The 16,830-nt window shown below is 41.3% G+C and overlaps 1 protein-coding gene across 4 annotated transcripts in view; it reads right to left on the bottom strand.

Moving 5' to 3' along the window:
- LOC125104767 (formin-1-like) overlaps window positions 1-16,830 on the bottom strand; it is a 426,092-nt gene that overhangs the window by 17,283 nt on the left and 391,979 nt on the right. The window lies entirely within an intron of this gene.

The raw sequence follows: 16,830 nt of genomic DNA, 5'->3' as shown, positions 1-16,830 counted from the left end.
TTGCAGCTGTATCCCAGACAATTCTAATATAGATCATTTGGGCTATCCAGGTTCTGTATTTAAGATCTATAAATATCATCAAGTTGTTGATTTTAAGGGTATCCTATCTTAAAAATAGAGGCCATCCAGTTTTAAGGTTGATCTATAAAATGGAAAATAATGCAGACCAGTTAAGATCCTTTTACAATAGCTAGAAGATTGTGAGTGGGAATTAATACTGATTTTCTATAGTTTTTCCCTAAGTATTATTATTATTATTATTTTATTATTTATTATCTTTACTATGCTACATGAATTTCAGGTGTACGGCATAGTGTTTTCACATCTCTATAAATTATACCGTTCCCCCACCCCTCGCAAGTATAGCTACCATCTGCCATCACAGGACGCAATCACAAAGCATTGACTGTATTCCTTATGCTGTGCCTTTTATTCCTGTGACCTCTTCACTTCCTAACTGGAAGCCTGTATCCCTCTCTCCCCTTCACTCATTTTGCCCATCCCCCCATTCCCTCTCCCCTTTTGGGCTGTATGATCTCTGTGACTCCTCAACTCTGCTGATGTGGTATGGAAGGAACCACAAAAAATATACATGAATGAACAGCCGTGCAATGCTGTGTCCTCACAAACCTTACTCACAAAAACCGGTAGTGCCCCGAATTTGGCCCACAGGCCACAGTTTGCTAAACCCTGAACTACCATAGAGGATTCAAATTCCCTACACTGGCAATCAAAGTCGCCCTGTTCTAAACTTCAGTTTGCTTGTCTGTCTTAATGTTTTCAGACGCAGATCTGGTTTTACATTGTCCTTGGACAATCACTTCACCCTCTGAGCCTCAGCTCTGTGAAAAGTGAGAATAGCACCCGTGCTTCCCACCACGTGCTGTATACAATCACTTATCTAATACCCTTTCCTTCCCCCCTCTCATGTGCTCCCACTCCCAGGCAAACTACTCACTGCTCCTCACAGCAAGCTTTTCTCCCCTTGGCATGTTGCTCTTACTGGTCCCCTGATGGCTTTCTTACTCATTTCCATGAGTTCAAATTCTTCCCATTCTTGTGCTCTCAGCTTAAGTGCCAAAGTCATGAAAGCTTCCTTCATCTCTCTTAGGCAGAAGTAATTGCTCTTTTCTCAAGTGAAAGAGCACTTTGCATCTCTCTTCAGGCACTTAAGGACTTTTCATCTTAGGACTGTATAGGTGTCTGATTTCCCTCAAACCACAGGGAGCTACTTGAGGACAATGGTCATGCTTTGTGCCTATCTGGGTCTCCTCCCTCTTCCTTCATCAAGCGCTCTGCCACGCACAAGTCAGTTGTTAGCAAATATCTACATGACAAATGATTGGCATTGGTAGTCCCCCTCCCCCACCTTGAACAAGTCTAAATAGTAAATACCCAGAGTTGTAGAATAATTAGCTTTTACATTTATCCTGGGGAGGTGGTGGTGGTGGTTAAAACATTGAAAATCTTGTTTTAGTTACTGATGAGCTGATTGAGTCCTGAATAAGCAAAAAGAAACGGTGTTCAAGGCCACCCAAATGTGCTAAATATTTATACATGTCAACTTATGTATACATTCCAGGATTCCTAAAAGTATCCACATGACATCACCCAAAAGAAGACTGAGGTTCAGAGAGGTTGATACAACTTTCTCTGAGCCTGAAATTGGCTTCTCTCTCTTAGGAGGTAAGAGCTTTTCTGCTGAGTTAGAGAGAAGTAGTTAGACAGTTGCCAGCCATAGGCATGCTCCATCTCCCCCTTAGCTCTATTGCATATGGACTTGCTTTTGGTTCTGGCCCAGGTGTTGGTTCTATTTTTGTTTCTGGTCTAAATATTTCCTGTAGAAAATCACACATAGTTGCTCATGATTACTCACAGACAAATATCTAGACTTGATTGCCAAGTTCCATGGTACTGCCTTCCCAAAGGAAAAAAAAATCTGAAGTATAGGGAGAAAATCAGACAAAGAAGATAGAAAAGGAAAATAACTATGCTCAATTCATAAATGCCTTGGTAAAACTGACTACTGAAACCCCTAGCTTTTCTTCTTTCTCATTATAAGGAATCCCTACTGCATTACGGAGGGTCCTGGTAAATTTCAAGCACTGCCAAAACTACGGAGGAAAGAGGACAGTGTGAGATGGGGCTGGGACTCATGTCTTCTGAAGTTCCTGCTTAGTCCTTACTCTATAGATGCTATCTGCAACCTTGGTTTCACATTAGAACTATCTGAGGAAGGAAGTCCGCTTCTGCTTAGAATGTAGAAGTGGCACAGAACATCATTCCCTTCTATCATTGAAAAGAGATGGATAATCTACAAAATCATACTTTTTTCCCCACCATCAGAGACCTGGGGTCACAAGGCAGCTAAGTGAAATACAAAGAGTGACATGCCTTTCCATTCACAGGCTTGTTCCCCACTATCGCAAACTCATTTTCTGGGAGAGTTTATACTGGGTATATGTTAAACGCTTTCTACAGGCTGGTTTATATGTCCACAGCTAAATCAAACCAAGTCAGGACCCAGCCGTTGATGAGACTGAAGGAGGACAACTCCTTTATTCTTTTGACATCCAGCATTTCATAGGTTCATAGTACACAAGGCAGAAAATATTGAAATCATGATGCTGTTTATAGTAACAGAAGTGCTTTCATTCATGATGAGAGGAATTGAGTATACCAGCCGGTCAAGAGCTCAGACAGAGACCCAGGAGGTTGGCTGTTTTATATTCATTGTCACTATGGGAAGACCAATACTTGAGAGCAGTGTTTTCCAACTGTTTTCTTAAGAGCCTTAACGTTCAGCAAAGACACCTCAGGGAGAGGAGGGAGAAATAGGTGATCCTCTAGATCCCAGCATCTACAAACCCTGCCTCAGCTAGAAAAGCTTCATTTTTTTCTATTTTGTATATTGGGGTCTCATGTATGTTTTCAATTGGACAAAAAGAACTCAATCTAAAGAAAAAAGAATTAGAAAACCCCGGTGTATGGACTTCCCATCAAAACCCATCAAAACCTCTAGGGGGAAAGAGAAAAAAAATAAACAACCCTTCTCTCCAGGAGAATGAGAAGTCTTCTTCCTAAAGAACGGTCCAGGGACATCTCGGACCTGGGCAACAGATTAAGAGGACAACAGACTGAGAGGCCAATTCTTAGGATTGCCATAGCAACCAGATTCCAGCTTTGGGGCTCTAATAAAATATCAAATCTTTAAATCAAAACATGGCCGGCTCTACCACTCTTCTCTGTTTGTTACTTTCCAGGTATGTTCTAAGGCGGCGAGATCAACAGTATCTGACAAATACTCAGCCAAGAACTGTCGGGAAAGATCTAGATGAGCTGAAATGAGGGGAAAAATAAGAGCCCACTGGACTACCCACTGACTTCTCTCTCATAAAGGTAGGAGTTAGCTCACATTTCATTATGGTTCGTTTTTTTAATGGCCTTGCTTGGAATTTTGCTTGATCTTCCTGATTTCGGTTCTGTTCTACTCTTCAATTTCTATTTGGTTTCTTTGCTTTTAAAACCGAGAGTGAAAATGAAATGGATCCATATAATTACACACTGCCTAATGCTCCTCCCAGTTTAATTCTGTGACTCTAATTAATGTTTTATTGTTTGTGGGTTTTTTTTTAATTATCTGCTCTTTCCCATTCCAAGTAGCTGTCTGAATTGTAACAAGACTGTCAACCTATTTACTTTTGAATAACAAGTATGAGGCTAAGATATATATATATATATATATATATATATATATATATATATTACTTGAAAGATGATTTTATCATTTTGTTTTATAGTTTCAGGTATAGAATTTAATGATTCATCACTTCCATACAACACCCAGTGCTCATCACAACTGCCCTCCTTAATCCCCATCATCTATTTCCCCTATGCCCCACTCACCTCCCCTCTGGTAACCATCAGTTTGTTCACTATAGTTAAGAGTATATTTCTTGGTTTGCCTCTCTTTTTTCCCATGTTCATTTGTTTTGTTTCTTAAATTCCACATATAAGTGAAATCATATAGTGTTTGTCTTTCTCTGGCAGTCTTATTTTGCTTAGCATAATACTCTCTAGCTCCATCCACATTGTTGCAAATGGGAAGATTTCATTACTTTTTATGGCTGAGTAATATTCCACTTTACCCATTCATCAGCCACTGGGCGTTTGGGCTCTTTCCATAATTTGGCTATCGTTGGTAATGCTGCTATAAACATTGGTAATTTGCTATATTTGGTAATGCTGCTATAAACAAGCGTGTATTCCTTTGAATCAATATTTTTGTATCCTTTGGGTAAATACCTAGTAGTGAACTGATAGATCATAGGGTAGTTTTATTTTTAACTTTTTGAGGAAACTCCATACTGTTCCAGAGTGGGTGTAGCAGTTTGCATTCCCACCAATAGTGCAAGAGGCTTCCCTTTCCTCCTCTTCTTCACCAACAGTTGCTGTTTCCTGTGTTGTTATTTTAGCCATTCTGACAGGTGTGAGGTGATATCTCATTGTAGTTTTGATTTTTATTTCCCTGATGATGAGTGACATTGAGCATCCTTTCATGTATCTACTAGTCATCTGTATGTCTTCTTTGGGAAAATGTCTACTCATGTCTTCTGCCCTCCCCCTTTTTTTAGCTGGAATGTTTGTTTTTTGGGTTAGACCATGTATTTTTTTTTTTTAAAGATTTATTTGAGAGTGAGAGAGAGCATGAGCAGGGGCAAGAGGGAGACTCTCCCACTGAGCAGGGACCCCCCACTCTGGGGGCTTGATCCCAGGGTCCTAGGATCATGACCTGAGCCGAGGGCAGACACCCAACCGACTGAGCCACCCAGGCACTTTTTTTTAATGAAAAAAGTCATGTAGGCGATTAATTGGCATCTCGATATAACTGATCTCAAATCATGGTTCTGGTTGTGGTCTGCACTCCAAACAATGGGGTTAATTTTAGTGTTTAAAAAAATGAGTAAATGTTGGGGCACCTGGGTGGTGCAGTCAGTTAAGCATCCAACTCTTGATTTCAGCTCAGGTCATGATCTCAGGGTTGTGGGATCCAGCCCTGCCTTGGGTTCCATGTTCAGTGCAGAGTCTGCTTGAGATTCTCTCTCCCTTTCCCTCTGTCCCTCCCACTCATACTGTCTCTCTCTCAAATAAATAAATCTTTTTAAAAAATGAGTAAATGTGTGGCGCCTGGGTGGCTCAGTGGGTTAAAGCCTCTGCCTTTGGCTCAGGTCATGATCCCAGGGTCCTGGGATTGAGCCCCGTATCGGGCTCTCTGCTCAGCAGGAAGCCTGCTTCCTCCTCTCTCTCTGCCTGCCTCTCTGCCTACTTGTGATCTCTGTCAAATAAATAAATTAATTAATTAATTTTAAAAAAATGAGTAAATGTTCTGGAAAAGCAAAACTATGGAAATAGTAAAAGGATCAGTGGTTGCCAGGGTTTGGGGGGAGGGGAGGGTCAGTAGATGGAGCACAGATTTTTAGGGCAGTAAAAATACTCCATATGATATGATAATGAAGGATTACGTCGAATCCATAGGAAGTACACCAACAGCAAATCCTATAGTAAACAATGGACTTTGGGTGATTATAATGGATCAATACGGGTTCATCAGTTGTAAAAATGGACCATCTGGTGAGGAACGTTGATAATGGGAGAGGCTGTGCCTGTGTGGATGCAGGGGAATTACTGGAAATCTCTGTACTTCCCATTTTGCTGTGAATATAAAAGTGTGCTAAAAAATAAAGTCTTAAAAAAATGATGACTTTTCTTAAATACAGGTTAACATTTACATGATTTGACTGGTATCTGCGATTCCTTTTTGATTATAATGAGCTATCTTAAGTTAAAAACATTTTTGGTTAAAAAAAAATGTGCCACTGTGATGAGTGGATATTGCTAATAGGGGAGACTATGCCTGGGTAGGGACAAGGGTATATGGAAAATCTCTGTACCTCTCACTTTTGCTGTAAATCTAAAACTGCGTTAAAAATAGAAAATCTTGGGGTGCCTGGGTGGCTCAGTGGGTTAAGCCTCTGCCTTCGGCTCAGGTCATGATCTCAGGGTCCTGGGATTGAGCCCCACGTCGGGTTCTCTGCTCAGCAGGGAGCCTGCTTCCTCCTCTCTCTCTGTCTACTTGTGATCTCTGTCTGTCAAATAAATAAATAAAATCTTTAAAAAAAATAGAAAGTCTTTTAAACAGTGAAAACAAAAAAGTAAATGACCCCACAAAATATCATTGTTTTAAGTACCTATTGGTGATATTTGTTAGAAGTTCTCTTAAATGACAGTGACCAATTCAGGTCTGCCAAGTGGAAAATATATACTCTAGTAATATTTCCAGGGCATACTTGTTAATATGTCACTCGCTTTTGTTGTGTAGATGACAAGGACCAAGGAAGTGACTTCAGGAGTACAGAAGTAGAGTTTTTGCCTGTAGTGCCACCAGCTTCAAAGAGTCAGCTCTGTTAGCTATCTGGTATGGTGGGACCTAAAACATCAGTCACTGTGCATGCAAGCACATGCCTTCACTGAAGGCATTCAAAGTCAATGGCGTCGGAAGCGTCAGTGGATAAAGGGAAAGAAAAAGGAGGCACTGCAGGGAACACAGTTAATAAAATTTATGTTGGTAAAAACACGAAATCTGACCAGCTGCAATATGAACCTGTTTAAACAGACTTAATACCACTTATCACTAAAGACAGAAGGTCAGATAGTCCAGAAAGGGAACAAGGCAGGCTCTAGGCACCAATGTGTATAGAAATGGGCCTCTATGTCAGCGGCATAGGGAATACTTGAGTTCCCTAAAAAGCCAGATTAATAAAAGCTGAAGGTCCAAACCACTATCTCACCTATCCTAAAATTTAAGGTTGTGTCAACCAGAATCTTTCTAACAAGTTCAAGAACTCTTCATTCCGGTGGCTGTTCTGAAATACGTGGAAGGACACAATCAACACAGGAACATGAGAAAAACATGCCTTTGTCAATGGCCTAGTAAATTCTGGCCTGGGGCCCTCTGAATAGTGGATAAAGTTTTTGTGGGATGGAGAAGGTAGGTGTTGGCACCTACAGAAGATCACACTTATTTATTTTGTAAGTTATTTATAAGTAATTTTATAAATAACTTGCCAGTCTGGCTTCCCAATGTGGGTTGGCTTTACTGATCGTTATTAGGAACAGCTTCTTCTATAAGCAAATGATATTTTTATGGTCTCCCTTTAGGAGAAAAAGTCAGGGAAAGTGTATAAGAAGCTACAAAGATGAAATACCAACTGGCAATTCACTCCTGAGCCGTGATTTCCTTGCAGGCTTGAACACAGCAGCATCAGGCCAAGGAAGAAAGAATACTACACGGTCTTTGGGGATGTGTGGAAGTGTCTGTGTTGCTTAAGAAAGCTCAATACCACAGGGTTTATGGGCTTTGGATGGAGAAGGCAACATCTTGGTATTTTCCTCATTGTGATTACCTGCAGGATAGACATAATTGCAGGATAGAGAGCCTTAACACCACAAGGCTTGTTTTTAATGTGATTTTAGAAGGACACAGCTATCAAGCTAGCCCTCCAGTCAGTGTGTGATAGCCTGGACATCAGCAGTCAGGCTCAGCAGACCCCGTAGAGTTTGCGCAGATCCCGTGATATTCTGATATTCCCCAAGTCTCTAAAAAGTACTGTCCTCAGGTTGTTTCTCAACAACCAGGGGAAAAGGGATTATTGACCAGCTTTGGTTCTATATAAGTAAGTGTAATCGTGGAGACAAGCCAGGGGCTGTGGAAATCTCTCTCATTTCTGTCTGCTTTGACAATACTCCCTCACTAGGTATTACTGAATTCTTGGTATAACTATCACACATGGATAATATTTACGAAAGTCAATGAAATAAGTAAAGTCACTCTTCACTCTTGAAGTAAAAAACAAACAACACCACGACCAAACTCATTAACTCCTCAATGTAAAGGGAAATTTCTTCCTCGCGGCAGCAGCCGATGAAAATACCATTGACTAGTGTATGTGGAATGTTTCCAAAGGGTAAGAAAATAAAACTCAGAGAAGAGAGCAATAGACAGTATGAAATACTGGGTAACCCCAGAATCATTTATCTTAGGCAGGCCGACAGGCCTCTATACTGGGATAGACACACACTTTTCTGTGCTCATTCTCTTTTCAGAGTCTGACTCTTGACCTTGACTACCCCTTCCCCCTCGGGCTCCCCAGGTTAGTCTTACCAGTGGCCATGGTCAGACAGACCAGCAGGAAAGTAATACAGGTCTTTGACTTAAAAGATGGAGCTCCTTACACATTAGAATCTAGTCTCTGAAAGTTATCCTATGATAAATTAGCCCATCACTTCTTAAGTTTGACAATTCCTCCCTACCTCATTCCTAAGATATTTTTCTATTTACAATGAAGGAAGTCCTCTTTGAGACCAAATTTCACCAACTACACAATCAGCCACTTCATAGTGTTTGTGGGCTATCACTTATAGTACCCAAACATACTTTGACTTCAAATGATTAATTGCAGAACAAAGTCCTCTTCCGCTTTGCAGAGCTTCTCCCCCGAGGCCAAGGGGAGTGGAAGTTGCGGGGAGGGCCCTTGACTTGCCCTGGAATGCACCAGCAGTTAAAGCCAATCACTCTGCACTTGGTAGACGAAGCACCCCGAGCCGTCCCTGCGATGTAGGTGCAGAGTGAAAGGTAACAGCACTGTGTTTCCTCGTTCAGGGAGCGGCATCTGGGAGACAGCTTGCAAACCTGAAGCCTGCCCTGTCATTAATCTGCAGGTTTAATTGCAAGGCACAGCTAGTCTCTGGAAGACCTTTCCAATCCTGATAATGAAGACAAGCGTGTGCTTGTAGACGCCAACTCCCCCAGTTTTTGGTTTTGGAACCTACACCACCTACCAAGTCTCACCAACATCTAGAACCGATCAGAGCCTATTTGCACAGGGTGACTGAAACAAAAAGGGTGAGGAAACAGGGAGATGGTGTGGAGCAGAGTAGCCTTTCTGGCGCCCCTCAAATCATACTACCCAGGCAGGCCCCTATTCCATCTATTCTCTGCTCAAGGCAAGTGCTGTCAGGAGTCCCACAGATAAGCAATTTAGATATATACTAGCTGAATGAAGGAGACTTACTGTGGGTTTCCATTGCTGTCTGCCAAGCCAAGGAAATAGAGTGTGGACAGATGCTCTCTCAAGTTCTTATTTGAGCTCCAAAAAGGTTGGAGGGTTGGCACAGCCATGAGTCAGTCCCAAGGATCTTCAGTTCCTTGTTTTTTTCTAGTTTGTTTTTTTTTTTAAGATAAATTGAAAGTAATATAGTCAAGAACAGAGAGGGTGATTGTTTTACCCTGTTGACTAATCTTTCTTGTTCTGAACATGTCTATCCTCTTGAACAAAAGCTATTAAGATTTTAGATGCTTGGGCATAAGCAGCCCATATGGGATATATTTGGGGAATCCTGTTACCAAAATCCAAAGAAGTAAGATGTCTCATCTATCAATAGCAGACAGCAAATCCTGTAATCAATTTCAACATGGCAAAGAAAACACAGGGATGGTTTATTTAACAAATATGAATTGGGCACCTACTATGTATAAGGAAATACAAGGTGCTAGAGAGAAAACAAAGAAGTATAAGACATTGCCCTTGTCTTCTGGGGCTCATGGTTCATTCGAGGGAGAAAAATACCAATAACTAAATGAATAAAAAAGAAATCACTAATGCCAAAATTGAAGGGATGTTTAACTCCCCAGAGTTGTGGTGAAAAGAAAAGTCACAGAGACTGGGGAATACTTCATGAAGGAGGCAACATGTGATTCCAAGAATGTTCTTACCCCTTTCCTCTCTAAGAAGCTTAATTCATCTGCTCTGTCAATGCTCAGCTCATTTTCTACCTAAACATCATAGGATATAAGAGTTGGAATATACCTTCAAGATCACCCAAGTCTAGCAGTTCCTAAACTTGGCTCAACATAGTAAAAACCAACACAGAATATAGTGCAGAGATGAGAGGAAGAAGCAGTTTTTCTACTTAGGGACATTTCAGAAAGTTTCTAGGGATGCTGGTTTTGGAGGTAATCCTTAACAAATGACTACATTTTGACCAGCGCAGAATAACTGGGGACAATACGGTGTGAAGAAATTATCCAATGAGAACACAAAGCAAGAATGTGCAGGTGTGAGAAACACTGAGTAGTCAGGGTGGGGACATGCAGGATAAGGCTATAGGAAATGAGGTTGGAAAGTGAATTAAGGGCAAGTGGTTTGGAGGCCCATGCTCTAATTTGGGAGAGAATATGGAGTACTTGAAAGAGTTCAAGTTTGGGGTGCCTGGGTGGCTCAGTCAGCTGAGCGTAGGGCTCTTGATTTTGGCTCAGGTCATGATCTCAAGATTGTGAGATCGAGCCCCATGTCGGGCTGCGCACTCAGCGGAAAGTCTGCATGAGACTCTCTCTCTCCCCCTCTCCTGCTGCCCCTCCCCGCCCATACACGGGTGCACTCTCTCTCCCATAAATCTTTTTTTTTTTTTTTTAATTTGACAGACAGAGATCACAAGTAGGCAGAGAGGCAGACAGAGAGAGAGGAGGAAGCAGGCTCCCCGCTGAGCAGAGAGCCCGAAGCGGGGCTCAATCCCAGGACCCTGGGATCATGACCTGAGCCGAAGGCAGAGGCTTTAACCCACTGAGCCACCCAGGCGCCCTCAAATAAATCTTTTTTTTTTTTAAAAGAGCTCAACTCAAGCTTTAGTGCCAAAGAAAACCTCCATTTTAATCCCCATTCTGTTGTCTCCTAGCGCAACTGTGATACTGGTGATTGATCCACTCTCTTCTGCGTTTCTGTACAGAGGGAGTAGGAATACACCCTCTTCTCGGGGGTGTTGTAAGGAGACAGTGAGTTAATGAGTATACGTGCCAACCATGGCCAATTCTCTTCCCTTTATTTTGTCAGTAATAGAAAATCACAGAATATGTTTAAAGAAATAGATGTAATCTAACTTCTGTTTTAGGAAGAGAACTGGATACAGTATGGAGGGACATTAGAGAGGAAACATAGAGAGGGAGAACAGAAGGGTGTTACCATAAGCCAAGTGAGAGCTGAGGTCCTGAATGAGGGCAGAGCTACTGTGAAAAGAAGGTCCAGAAGAATAAGCACTGAGGAGGCAAAACGGAGAGGTTAACAATGGGTGGAAAATGATTGTGTGACATTGTGGATGAATCAGGTTTTCAGCCTGCCTTTGGCTGCTAGGAGGAGGATAGTGATGCAGACTAAAGGTTGGGAAACCGACAGGAGCAGCCCTCAGGTGGGAGAGAATACATTCCAAGGGGGACTTCCTGAATTGCAGGTGGAGACTGGGTGTCCTGGGGGGAATGGTTAGTGCAAAGCAGGAGATTTGGATCTAAGACTTGGAACTCAGAGCTTGGGTCTGGGAAGGAAGGCATGAGGGGTTGGCAGAGCTGGTCGGGGAAGCTCTGAGAATAGATGGGACTAGCTAGGGAGAGGGTGCTGAGGAGAAAAGAGAAAAGACATCTGGACTTCGGGAGAGGTTCTCTCTTGAGGAATAGAAGAAAATGAGGAGCTCATGGAGGAGTGGCTGTTTTCACAGATTTTTATGCAAAAGGAAAATAAATTTTTCTTATTTAAGCAGCAGTTACTTTGGCCTTTGCTGTGGCAGCGGAGGCTTTATCCTTACTGATACAGGAAGGCGGCCAGCGGTGCCAACAAAAAGGAAGTAAGAATAACCCAAAACTTCTCTTTTAAGAAGCTAGAAGGGACAGGAAAGAGATGGAATGATAGTTTCCAGAAGGAAGAGGGTCAAAAGAGGTGTTTTTGTTTTTGTTTTTGTTTTTTTCCCAAATCAATGCTCCTATACTTGCTACCATTTCTAAGTTGACCATTTCCTCTCCTTATTCATGGAATATTCTGCCAAAGGAGTTTCAAAGTTATTGCTTGGGAAATAAGCAGGTCTGATTTTTTGTGGTGTAAAGTCAGCTCTTCGGGACATTTACCGTTTGTATATTTGTCTTCAAATGTGACTTACAAAAAGGCAGAAGTTTTGCCAATTTTCTAGGGGGTGATTACTTGAATTACTGCCGGAGTCCTTCAACATATGACGCTTCTTAGCGGGCAAGTGTATACAGACCCTTTGACCACACAACAGAGGGCCGGGAAGAGAACGTTAACTTGTTACAAGTTACTGTGATGACCATGTACGCATGTCAGTAGGAAGCAGGAATTCAATAAATAAAAATTTTAGTTTGTGGGACTTTTTCCAGGAAAAACTTTATCATATAAAGAGAGGAATTTCTGCAACATCTACACTGCGATCAATGGCTCCTTTGTGGGCTAAGTGACGGCCTCTCTAAGTTTCCAACTCCTGGTCCTAAAGTGACCTGAATGGTACAGAGCTGTGAGGACAGCTTTTGGGATAACCCCACAACAGCTCTCAACTATCTGCTGTCAAGAGTATGGCAACTGCATAATTAACCATAATCGTGGCAAGTAATATACTTAGAACAGAAGCCCTGTTGGTATTGAGCTAAACTAAAAATGAGAAAGTAACCATTTATTCCCCCATAGTGTAAATTACAGCTATGTGTGTAATGAGATTTCTTATTTGCATTTTTCATAAAACTCACCAAACTCCTTATTCACTCATTACTTACCCATTACGGGTTTTTTAAATGGCACTTGTTTAAAGTTTGCTTTGGCTCAGAGTGAATTATCTGCCAGGATTTTATTCCTGGAGTCATGAATCCCCTGAGACTTCTTTACCTTTTGCAAATTCATAGCTCATTTTGTGGGTCCTAGTGGTTTGTGGTCTCTCTGTGTGCATGTGTGAGGAGCAGTCTTAAGATACCCTAAGTAGTGAAACATTTCGCAAGAAAGAGTCTTGTATCCTGGAGTAATTAAACAAGAAACAAAAGGAAAAAGCAGAAAATGAATAAAGAGTAGTCAATAAAGGTAGCAAAAATTAGCTTACCTCCTGTAATTATGCATATGCTTAGATAATCTGTTGATTTAATAGGTGGAAGAAATATGTGCTACAAAAATTCATTGTATGTTTGGATATCAAGAAGCACAAATACAAAAGTACATGAAAAGGTAAAATGAGGCAAGGCTGCCTCTGAGAGTAACAATTTTAATGAACTTTAGTAAACCACTAAATGCAGATACACATGATAAATGTTAGATACACATGAGCAGAGGAAAACATTTTTGTGTGCACACTTAAAAAAAAAAAACAAACAGTGTCTCCAAGACCAATACTACTATTGTAGGGGAAGAACTCAGGGCACAAGGCAAGTTGGCTACAGACATTGACCAGCCAAGAGGGCAAGGAAAGTTCTCCCTGCTCCCAAATTTCTCCCCAGCTCACTGCCAGCCTTGGCCAGAAATGTCTTCCTATACAATCCCTAATGAGCTGAAGAAGAAAGGTGAGAGCCATTATCTCAGGAATGAAACACACTGTCCCTCAGAATATTAGAAAAATAGTTTCTAGAATCACAGACATTTCTAGCTAGAAGAGATCATCCCAATACATTTTTTAACAGTGTGACAATTGTGTCCCCCCACATAATAAGCAACTGGCCCGAGACTGATCACATAGCAAATTATTGACATTAAAATGCTAGTTTCCAACTCTCTATCTAGAGGTCTTTTTTGTACTACCGAGCACTGCCTGTAATCAGAAGGGGCTAAAGAGGGGCCTGGTATACTTCACGGCAAAGATAAATTCCAGTATTTGGGACAGGATGAGGACTGGTGGGCCACAGATCGAAGGTCCAGGCACTGGAGCATCCTGGACTTGTTCCTGGATACACAAGTTGCTATTTTGCCTAATGCTTGCTTAAATGCCAAGGACAATTTAATGACATTAATATACCGTCATATAGTATCCTGCTCTTCTACTGATATACTTGATCTGCACGTAAATCATATCCCTAGTGAAATACTATGTCTCCTCTACTCAAAACCAGAACTGCATCCTGACACCACCTTAATGCTACAGCTTATCATTCACTCCTAAGGAACAAAAACATGGGATGTTTTTATAAGACAGTCATTTGTGTGTTTAGATATTATTCTGGGTTTTATGAGGGGGAACTGTCACCCTGTTAAGAAACAGCGTCACTTTCAATTTTGTATCAAGCTAATGTGTATTGATGGAAAACCATGTTAAGCAGAATAAGAAATAAATATTCTCTACCACCACAAATTGATTTCAAGTGGCCTAAAGTAGTTCTCAACACTTCCATTTCATTTGGAAGTGAATTTACACCTTGGAAAATATCATTGTTTCTCCTTAATTTGTCCCAATGATTTCTAGGATTTTAATTGGCCTTCAAGTATATTTAAAAATCAAATAGGTGTAATTAGTTTTGATGGAATCCCAAACTATAGCTTTTTCTTTTTTTCCTAGTAATTTGCAATCTATTAGGTTTTCATTGGGTTTTGAATTTCCTTTTTAAGGATGTCTTTGTATTATGTGATGTTACTTCCTGATATTTAGTCTTATTGGGATTTCCTGGAAAAGTATATAATAAAAAATAATAATATTGAACATGATTAAATGCGTGTCCAAATAAAGCGATCATGTTGTTTCTCATGTAATTATAATGGAAGAATTCAAGTTAATTTGCTTATTTTAGCATAATGAACATGTGACTCCAAAAGTTTAAAAGCTAAAATCCTTAGCAGGTAGAGGACAATGAAAACAAAACAAAACAAAACACCTCACATCACAAGAAAACCCCAGATATTAATCAGTTTGTTTAACTGGATGCACAGCCGTATACATAATGTGCTAACGTTTCTTAACAAGTAGATTTCTGGAAACAAACTGCCTCCAAAAATATTTTATGAGCTGTCATTAACTTCAGAGATGTTTTTCTAGGTTGGCAACCTTGGTGATCCATCTCGCAAAGCATGGCTGGAACGGAGAGACCCCTGAAATTGCTAAATGAGGAGAACTGAGAAGGGTCTTGTGAAGTCATGACCTTTGAAAGGTGTTGGTTTACAGAGTGTGAAGCAGGCAATTCACCAGCTGCACCCAGGAAGCTGCGCTGGACGGGCTGGTGGCCAGCAGGGAACAGCGCTTTGAAGGAAGGATGGGTGGATCCCACTGCCATGACAGACTCACAGTTAGTCTGCTCGGACTTCTATGATGGGGGATAACTCCTTAATGTGGTTTACAGTTCAGTATTTCAACAGAAGATTCTTAAACTGAAAAGCAGTTAATTACCCTCTCTTTCTTCCCGCCTCCCCCAGACCATTTTTCTGGGCTCCAACCAGAAGGGCAAATTCGCTAAGGGTGATGCTCAAAATCTGAGTCACGAGATCTTACGCAAAGGCTGTCCATGCAGGACGCACCAAGGGACTGTCTGGCCTTCGGGTATGGGCGTGGAGAGCTGCCTGGCGAGCTGCTTCCCTGTGAGAGGGACAGGAGCTCGGCTCTATCACTTTCCTGTGGGGCTCACTGAACAGAATCTGTGCCACAGGAGCTTAGGATAGATGTAAAGGCCAAATAGGCAACCGCAGGGCAAGAGCAAGAAATCAGGTACCAAAAGTTTTAGGGTTTTTTTCTCCTCCTCCTCACTATTATTTTTTAGAGATTTTATTTATTTTTTTATTTTTTATTATGACAGAGAGCGAGAGAGCACAAGCAGGGGAGCACCAGGCAGAGGGAGAAGCAGGCTCCCTGCTGAGCAGGGAGCCTGATGCGGGGCTCAATCCCAGGACTCTGGGAACAAGACCTGAGCTGAAGGCAGACACTTGACTGACTGAGCCATCCAGACACCCGTCCTCCACATTATTATTAATAATCTATTTTGTTAACAATGTCACAACTCTTCCTTTGCTTCACTGTATCTATATAATGGATCTACTCACTTTAATTCCCATGTTTTCAAAGAAGAAGTGGTGGAGAGAAATGCTAATATGCATTCTTTTTTAAAGATTTTATTTATTTATTTGACAGAGATCACAAGTAGGCAGAGAGAGAGGCAGGCTCTCTGCTGAGCAGAGAGCTCCATGCGGGGCTCGATCCCAGGATCTGAGATCATGACCTGAGCCGAAGGCAGAGGCTTAACCCACTGAGCCACCCGGGGGCCCCCTGATATGCATTTTTTTAAAGGTCCTTGATGTCCTCAGGGGGGAGGAAAAAAAAAAAAAGCAGGCTTTTTAAGAAAAAAGTCCCCGAGTATAATAATTAGATACTTGGTAATACTGGGTCAAAAACCTCTAAACATGGATCCCTTCAAAAATAGCTTTTTAAGGTAAATGTATTACTGTATAGTATGTGTGTACATGCACATAGACATATTAGGTATATGCCTTTTCTCTGATCATAAGTAAAGAACAAAAATACTGAATTATGGAATTCCAGGTCTCAATGTTTAGTGAGCTATGGATGCTATCGTTGGATAAACCATTTCCCTTAATTTGTAGAAGTTTTTTTGGTCTCCTTCTCCTCCGCTTTGAATGACACTCTCATACATCTGTTCTGCAGCGGTAGTACACCCAGACCTTTTTGAAGTTTAAATGCATGACACCCTTTGTAGAACAGTGGCGACCTGATCAAAACAGTGATCAAGCAGAAATGCCTTTTTTTTTTTTTCTGATAAGCAGGGCCAAATTTAGTCTCGTTCTAAGCAGAATGAACTCTCTCTCTCTCCCTATATTCAGAATGGAGATTTTTCTTCTACCCACAACTAATAAAATCAGGAGGCTGCAATGAGGCTGAGCGGCAAGCAGTTTGATGTCCTCAGCAGGATACGAGGAGTCAGAAGTGGCGCTGTAAATCCAGAGCGGGGCTTCAACACTGTGTTAAGTG

The sequence above is a fragment of the Lutra lutra genome, chromosome 7 (genome assembly GCF_902655055.1).
Source record: "Lutra lutra chromosome 7, mLutLut1.2, whole genome shotgun sequence".
NCBI classification, from domain to species: domain Eukaryota; kingdom Metazoa; phylum Chordata; class Mammalia; order Carnivora; family Mustelidae; genus Lutra; species Lutra lutra.
This window is presented reverse-complemented; position numbering and strand designations above follow the sequence as displayed.